This window comes from Pteropus vampyrus, unplaced genomic scaffold, assembly GCF_000151845.1.
Source record: "Pteropus vampyrus isolate Shadow unplaced genomic scaffold, Pvam_2.0 Scaffold255, whole genome shotgun sequence".
Lineage (NCBI taxonomy): Eukaryota > Metazoa > Chordata > Mammalia > Chiroptera > Pteropodidae > Pteropus > Pteropus vampyrus.
In genome coordinates, this window is record NW_011889036.1 from 260904 (window position 1) to 268592 (window position 7689).

Below are 7689 nucleotides of genomic sequence, written 5' to 3' on the forward strand. Positions count from 1 at the left end.
AGCTTCCCAATTTGATCTTGGGTCATGCATGCAGGACCCCACAGGCTTTCCCCTAGAGTCTTACCCTGGAACAAGCAAAGAGCCCAAAGCGGTGCCTCTGGCATATTCCATATACAGCAGGGAGTGTGTTCTGTTTTGTGATTCGATCCATTTTGAAAGAGGTCACCTTTCTAGACACACTATTCCACTTTGGGAGTCACTTGGGAGCATGCAAATGACCAGGGGATTTATACTTTTATGGACGAGTGTGCCACACCTACACCTGATGGAGGCCGCTGCTTAGATGCTGCGTTTTGTCCCTAAATTGAACATGCCATCGCTGATCAAGCATTGGATCCAAATATCAGATCAATTAGTCAAACTCCAGGTGATCATGCTAGCACTAGAGAATTTCCTGGCCAAGAATCAAACTCATCCATACATTTTTTACCATTCCTTGGCTAGAAAATGATCTAGATGTCTCACACTAACAGCAACAACTCTTTGTCTAAGGTCATGCCTGTTGGAATAAAGACATTTGGGTATATTTATTCCTCACAACAGCCAAGGACAAATCAATTCGCTCTTAACTGCAGACATTAAATCTCAATCTGGGGAACTCTTTTCATTGCTCAGAGCAATAAATTGACTCAAATATGCTGACACTTCAGACCTGATGTTACTAACCTTACCCTTATGTTCTCATGTAACACAAAATTATTTAGAACCTAAAGGTTTAGCCATGATTCAAAGGAATTTCATACTCTGGCATGGGTAACTTAGTGACTGAGCAATGTCCTCATGTGAAAAGAATCTGCCACCGATAATGTATGAACACAGTGAACTTTGTAGGCCAACCCTCTTCCTCTGCTGGGCTCTTTGCTATGATCACATTATGAGAGAAACTCACATAAACAAATTATTCTATCACATAGGACATTCCTGAAGTTACAAAGCAGTGACTCACTAAGACACTAGAAATTATATCATCAACTCTTTTCTGACAATACATTTGTATATGGGGCTTTTGAAAAAGATATTCAAAAGAACTTGCTTTGAACCTGATCATTTTGCTCAGGTCCCTTGAGATACACATTTTTTTCTCCTTGGTCTTCTGCCCCTACCCACTCATTAGGTCGAGACTTGGTAGAGACACATCATGCTGGAATATCCTTGACCTGAAAGGGAGAAATAGTTAGAGGTTGATGGTAAGTGTCAGAATGGTCGATTAGGTGAATTAAGTGGCCTTTCAACATATTTTATTTGTTCTGTGTTTGACAGTATGGTAGCTGAGTCTAAGCACTGATCAATCGTCTCTGTTGGATCAACTGACATTTTTATGGGCAAACTCGTCAACTGATATTGGCAGAATCCACAGTGCACCTATTCAGGTTCAAATGGTTCTTTCAGAACCTCTTCCTAGAATTAATTAATATCCCATAAGCAAATAGGCTATTTAAGGTACCAAGCCCATAATAGAAGATGATGTAACTCGTGGCCACATTATCATTTAAATTAGTCCCTGTAACACTCACATTTTACCTGTGAGAGAGCTAAAGGGACAAGAGTGGAGGCTTTTCCAGGACCTCCAAGCAATAAACCATATTGTTACCTCTTGACACCCTGCTGTCCCTGAGCCTCCTATGCTGCTGGCCTCCACCCCAACTGGAAGTAAATTCTCCCGGTAATTGATTTATGTAGTGCATTCTTAGGTGTTCCAGGTGATGAAGCTAGCCAATACCATTTTGCCTTCACTTGGGAAAGAAAACAATTTACCTGGACAGAAATGCATTAGGATTTTACTGAAAGCCCTTTTTATTTTTCACAAATTCTGAGGACTCATTGTAACGATCCGATTTTTTTTCTCAAAGATTCCACCTTATTGCATGGATGATTTACTCATTGCTCTTCTTCTCAGGTCTCCTCACATGAAGATACCATGCACCTGTTAGAACCTTTGTCTTTAAAGGGACATACAGCCTCTAAAGAAACATTATTTTGTCCAAACTCAGGTTCACTATTTGGGACCTCTGATATCAGAATACGGACCACACCTGGATCCAGGTAGGCTTCACAGTGTCCTAAGTTTCCTAAGGCCACAAATTAAGGGACAGTTGTGAAATTTTTCTTGGGCTAGTTGTCTACTGCTGAAATTGGATCCCAAATCTCTTATGGCGAAACCTCTCTGTTTTACTAAAGAATCACAGTACTGACCCAATTTTACAGGAAGAACAGGACGACAGAGCCGTTAAAGCCTTAAAAGAGAGTCTGATAACCCCACCTCTTCTTGGACCTCCTGATTGACAGGCCCCCCTTCTCCTTGTACATGAAAAGGAAGGAGATGCCCTTGGGGTACTCACCTGAAAACATGGGGTTCACCGTAGACCCCTAGGATATTATAGCTAGCAACTGGACCCTGTGGCTCAGGGATGACCCCCTTTGTCCTAGAGCCATCGCTGCTACTGCCTTCTTGGTTAAGGCTACAGAGGAAATGGTCTGTGTCCCCTGTAACCATCATTGGACCTCATGCAGTGGAAGCGCTCCAGAATTCTCACACACCCAGTATCTTTCCATTAGTTGTCTTATTTCCTATGATATTCTTGTTAACTGCTTCCCATATAACTCTTTCACGTTGTAATAACCTTAATCCAGCTACTCTTCTCCCTTCTGAGACTGACAAAGCACCTCTTGTCTGCTTGACACTGACATCACCACAAGACTCCCCATGAAGATTTGCAGGAGTCTCCTTTGAGTAAAATTGACTTCTCATTATTTATAGATGGTTCATATTTTTAAAATGAAAATGCTTAAGTATTTTGCTGGTTATATGATTTTATTTCCCTTTTGAAGTTGTTGAGGCAGCATTTTACCCTTTGGCTCCTGTGGCACAGCAGGCTGAATTTTATGCCCTCACTCGGGCTTGTGTCTTAGCAAAAGGTAAAACTGTCAACATTTATACTGACAGTAGATAGGCCTTTGAAGTAGCTCATGACTTTGGGATGTTACGGAAACAACATGGTTTCCTTAGTTCTAGTGGACATAAAATTAGAAATGGCCTGAATGCTCAAGAATGATTGGATGCTATGCTTTACATGATACTTTAGCTAGTATTAAGATCACAAGACATTCTAAACCTGACTCCCTGGAAGCCAAAGGAAATCACCTTGCTGGCATTTCTGCTAAGGATGCTGCCCTTCAAGGCATCAGCAGCTGTCAAACCTGTCATGGTCTGAAGGGATATTTCCCAAGATGATAATTGAGAAAAACTGCTCAGAGAAGGTCAACAACTAGCTTGAAAGAGGCGGGTAGGCAAGATTGGAAATCCAACAATTGCTGGTTTGATAAGAGAAAGTTCTGGTTCGAACCAAATAATAACCTAGTCCTACCAGAAACTCTAAAATTTCCACTCCTGACTACTGTACATGCATTAAACTATTGGTCCACTGACAAAATGACAGCATTCATGAATCAGTATTGGTGAGGGGATATTAACCAGGCTGTAAAGGTGCCCACCTTTAGTGACCCGTCTGTCCAAAGTACAGCCCAGGGAAGCCTCTTTGTGCTGTCCCTCCATAGTTTAAATTGCCTAAGGGACCATCTGAGGTTTGGCAAATAGATTTCATATAGCATCCCCTGTGGCAGCCTAACCTTGCCTGACCATTTCCTGCTCGAACGAATTCATTCCTGACGGCCTTCTCCCCCACCTCAAGGTCACATGTGTTCTTTCATGGCTTGCCAACCAATTAATGTTCTTCCTTATCTCTGTAGCTGTGTAAGAATAACAAGACTGTATAAAACTGCCTATTATGTTACAATCGGGGCTTAGCCCTTGGATAAGAATTCGCTGAGCCGCTGCTGGCGTCAATAAATGCTACTTCCTGAGTATAGCCTCAGTGTCCTCCGTTCAAGAATCCTACAACATTTCTGGTGGCTCGTCTGGGTTGCAGAGATGGCAGTTTTTCTCATCCCTTGTCTTTGGGGTCTGACCCCCAGGACGCTGAGAGAAGCAGACTTCACCTGGTGTCAGCATACCTATTGTCTGTAGGGGAGGATGACTCTTCCAGTAACCTTGTGCTGCTGTGCCAGAAGCACAATGGAACCTGGAGAGGCACAGGAACCAGCCCAGGAGCACCGCCCAACTGAATGGTATGTTGAGGACCCAGGTCCCAGGGACAGCTTCTCTACTAAAGGGCAGAAGGGGAGCCAGATCAACTCCCAAAGTCGCCTGAGTACTCTACATTGGTTAGAGGAAATCGTGACCTCTCAGGTACATAGAGCAGAGGGTGAAGTGTGTTCGGTGTATGATTGCGTGTGACTGAGATGTGGCCTTACTATGAAGCGGGAGTTGAGCCTCTCTCTGCGGTTCCATAGTGAACTCCATATGGCTTAGGGTGGTGTCACTGGATCTCTGTGAAGTGTCTACTCCAGTGATCCAAGTCGGTGATTTATACCGACCCACCAATTGCTAAGAGGCGCCTGAAAGAACCCCACTATGAGAGCGGCTGGAGATGGGCCAAGCAAATTTCTGAGTGACTGTGCAACACCAATCACGGGTGGAAAAATGAGTGGACAACAGAGTAAATAGACACCTTTAGGCTGTATGCTTAAGAATTTCAAAAAGAGTTATTGAGGACATTATGGAGTTAAACACCTCACAGGAACTTCACACCCTCTGTGAGATGAACTGACCCCCTTTGGGCATTGGAAGGCCAGCAAAGGAAGCTCTTGATAAAGAAATCATTGAAAGTTCTCTCAAGTCATTACAGGTCAACCTGGCCACACAGACCAATTTCCTTATATTGATTCTTGGGGGGCAATAGTTTGCCCCCTACCCCTTTGTTTGAGAGTCTGCCTATAAAAAACTGTAGGGTCCTCCTAGCCCTACCTAGCATCGGTTCTCTACCAAGGTCAGTTGGCAAAAAAAAAAAAAAAAAAAAAAGAATACTGTATTACCAGCACTAGGCCAGAACAGGCTCCATTCTGCTGGTCCCCCAGGAGCCTATAGTCCAAATGATAGTCTGGGGGCCTTTCTATTGACTTTATGGTTGATACCGGAGTTGAAGATTCAGTTGTAACTCGGCCAGTGGGCCCCCTTTCTCAAAGACAGGCTACCATTATAGGAGCAACTGGGGGATGAGTCTGTCGCTCCTTTCTGGAGCCCCACCAGTGCAACCTAAGAGGATGAGAAATTGTCTACAAATTCCTATATCTTCTCGACTGCCCTGTGACACAAAGGCGGGGAGAACAGGAGTCCTTATTCTAAGAATCTACGCAACAGAAAGCCTGTGAAGAAATCAAACAGGCACTCACTAGTGCCTCCATACTAGGACTCCCAAACTTAACCAAATCTTTCTTTCTGTACATACACGTGTGCATGGGTATTGCAGTAGGGGACTTAACTACTAAGATCTTGGCACCATCCCGTGGCTTATAAACTCTCCAAATAGCTTGCCTCTGTCACCCAGAGCTGGCCACCCTGCTTGCGAGCACTTGCAGCCATGGCCTTCCTTGTGTCAGAGACCAACAAACTGGCTACCTGTTAGTCCCAGAAAGCCAGACCATGATTACACGGAAGTCATAGATGAAGTGTTTCCAGCTAACCCAACTTGACAGACCACACCACTACCTCATTCGCCCTTCTAGCAGCTGCAGGCCCAGACACGAGCTGCTGTCCCCCGGCCCCAGTTCTCCTTCTACTTGAAAGGTGGCACCCAGCCACAGGGCGCACCTGCAGTCGTCTCCCGGTGAGTAATACACTTTCAGATTCAGAAACAGCTAGGATTGTGTTCCCTAGTATTTTACGGATTAAAGTCCAGTGCTTTTATCCAGGGTGCTCAGGTTCAATTCTCGGTAAGGGAAGAATATTTTTCCTCCTTCCTCCCCAGCAGCACAGGCACTTCCCAGGTTGCCCTACATGAGGAAGGCAGGAACTGCAGCCACACAACCTTGCTGTCAGAGGAACTTGTAGCAGCAATTCCTCCCAGCAAAGACCCACATGTGTCCTTCCTTCCAAACTAGTGGTAGGAGGGGAGCAAGAAGTTTGGCTTGTAAACAGTTCTCTAAAATACAATATTACCATACAACTAAATCTTTACAAGAAACAGGAAAAGTGGGAAGAAGTCCCCTATACACAAGCTTCTATGCTACTTCACCAACACTCATACTTATTAGATGGCCCAATTATAAGGGCGCCTTCTTGGAGATCTCAAAATAAAAAGGAATTTTCTCCTCCCCTTTCACCCTCAGACTCTGAGGAGGGACAGAGTTCTCTAGGGACCCCATCTATTTCATCAATCCCTGAGGAAACTAGATATATACCCTCAGGGAAGTTAACAAATACTCATGATGGGGAAATATGAGTGTGTGTATGACCTCTGATCTGTATCTGTCAGTGTTATATGTAATATGGTGGTTGAGTTAAGAATTCTAATTATGATGGAAAGGAAAATGTATGTTTTTGGTAACAGAAGGTATAAAGTATAGAGATATATTTTGAAGGAAATTAAAGGAAAGGTGTTTGTCTTAAAGTTAGTGATTTCTGAATGAGTGAGAAGAGGCAAAGTGAGGGAATGAGGAAAATTGTAGAAGGTTTGTGAAGAGAAACCCTCAGAGGAAGTTTTATGTGATTAAGCTAAAAGAGATTGGAAATTTAAATGTCAAAAGTAAGCTAATGCAAAATTAGAGTTGTGCTTTAATGTATCTTAGACTATTAGTCTGCTACTGATGTTATGGAAAAGTATTCTGAGTAGAAAACAAGGATTCGGTGCTTCATCAAAATAAGTTTCTGTGTTTTATGCTGCCTTAACTAGTTTTTGGAGCCTTAGAGAATATGCTAACATTAGCCCAAAGTCTGAGGGCCAAACACTCTTGCCATACATTTCATAACTCAGGCTGTGCCAGATATTCAAAGGAAGCTCCAAAAGTTGGGGCCTAGACCCCCAAATACAGCAGGCTGCCTTAGTGCCAGTGGTCTTTAAGGTGTCCAATAACGGACAGGGCAGAGAAGGAAGCAGAGTAAAAATGGTGCAAATTTTAGCTGCCATAATATAGGGACTATCCTGAGGTGACCCTAGGCGATAAAAAACTTTCAGGACTGGAGGGCCTCCATCTTGGTTAGCATCATCAGTATTGGGGCATACTCGATGCACAAACTACAGAAGGAAGGGCACTGGAAGGGCGAGTGTCGATCTAGCCCTGGGAAGCTGGGGCTCATAAGCCTTCGCCCGACATACCAAGCCACTCATGAAGGGGCTGCTCTCTCCTCCTACAACGGAAGCCTAAATACTTGCAAGCTCCAGTCCTAGAGAAATCCACCATGATCACAACAGTAGAGCAGGGAGGAAAAACTGAGTTTTTCACAACAGTAGAGGAGGAAGGAAAAACGAATTTTTCCTTCCTACGTGGCAGGAAGGAAAAACTGAATTTTTACTAGATACCGGAGCTACCTACTCTGTCCTGACCTATCCTATAGGCCGCTCTCTAATGCTAACTACACAGTGACAGGAATAGTCAGCCTAATGTAATTTACTCTTCCCATCCTTAGACCTGGACTAACAATGAAGTTCTCCGCACACATCAAGACCAGGGTCCAGTGCAGAGAGTGCCTTATCTGGAAAACTGGGACACAGCCAAAAAAGGGGGTAGACCACTTGACCATCAAACAAAACAAGTTTGTGGGGAACCTAAGGCTAAACCATTCGTAGATAACCC

The 7689-nt window shown here is 43.9% G+C and overlaps 1 protein-coding gene and 1 long non-coding RNA gene across 2 annotated transcripts in view; both read left to right on the top strand.

Moving 5' to 3' along the window:
* The window catches only part of LOC105301912 (zinc finger protein 791-like), a 98619-nt gene that overhangs the window by 36619 nt on the left and 54311 nt on the right, over nt 1–7689 (top strand). The window lies entirely within an intron of this gene.
* On the top strand, nt 4107–7549 carry LOC111729290. Its single transcript, XR_002776176.1, has 3 exons — nt 4107–4125; nt 5623–5723; nt 7523–7549. It is a non-coding gene; the product is annotated as an uncharacterized LOC111729290 (long non-coding RNA).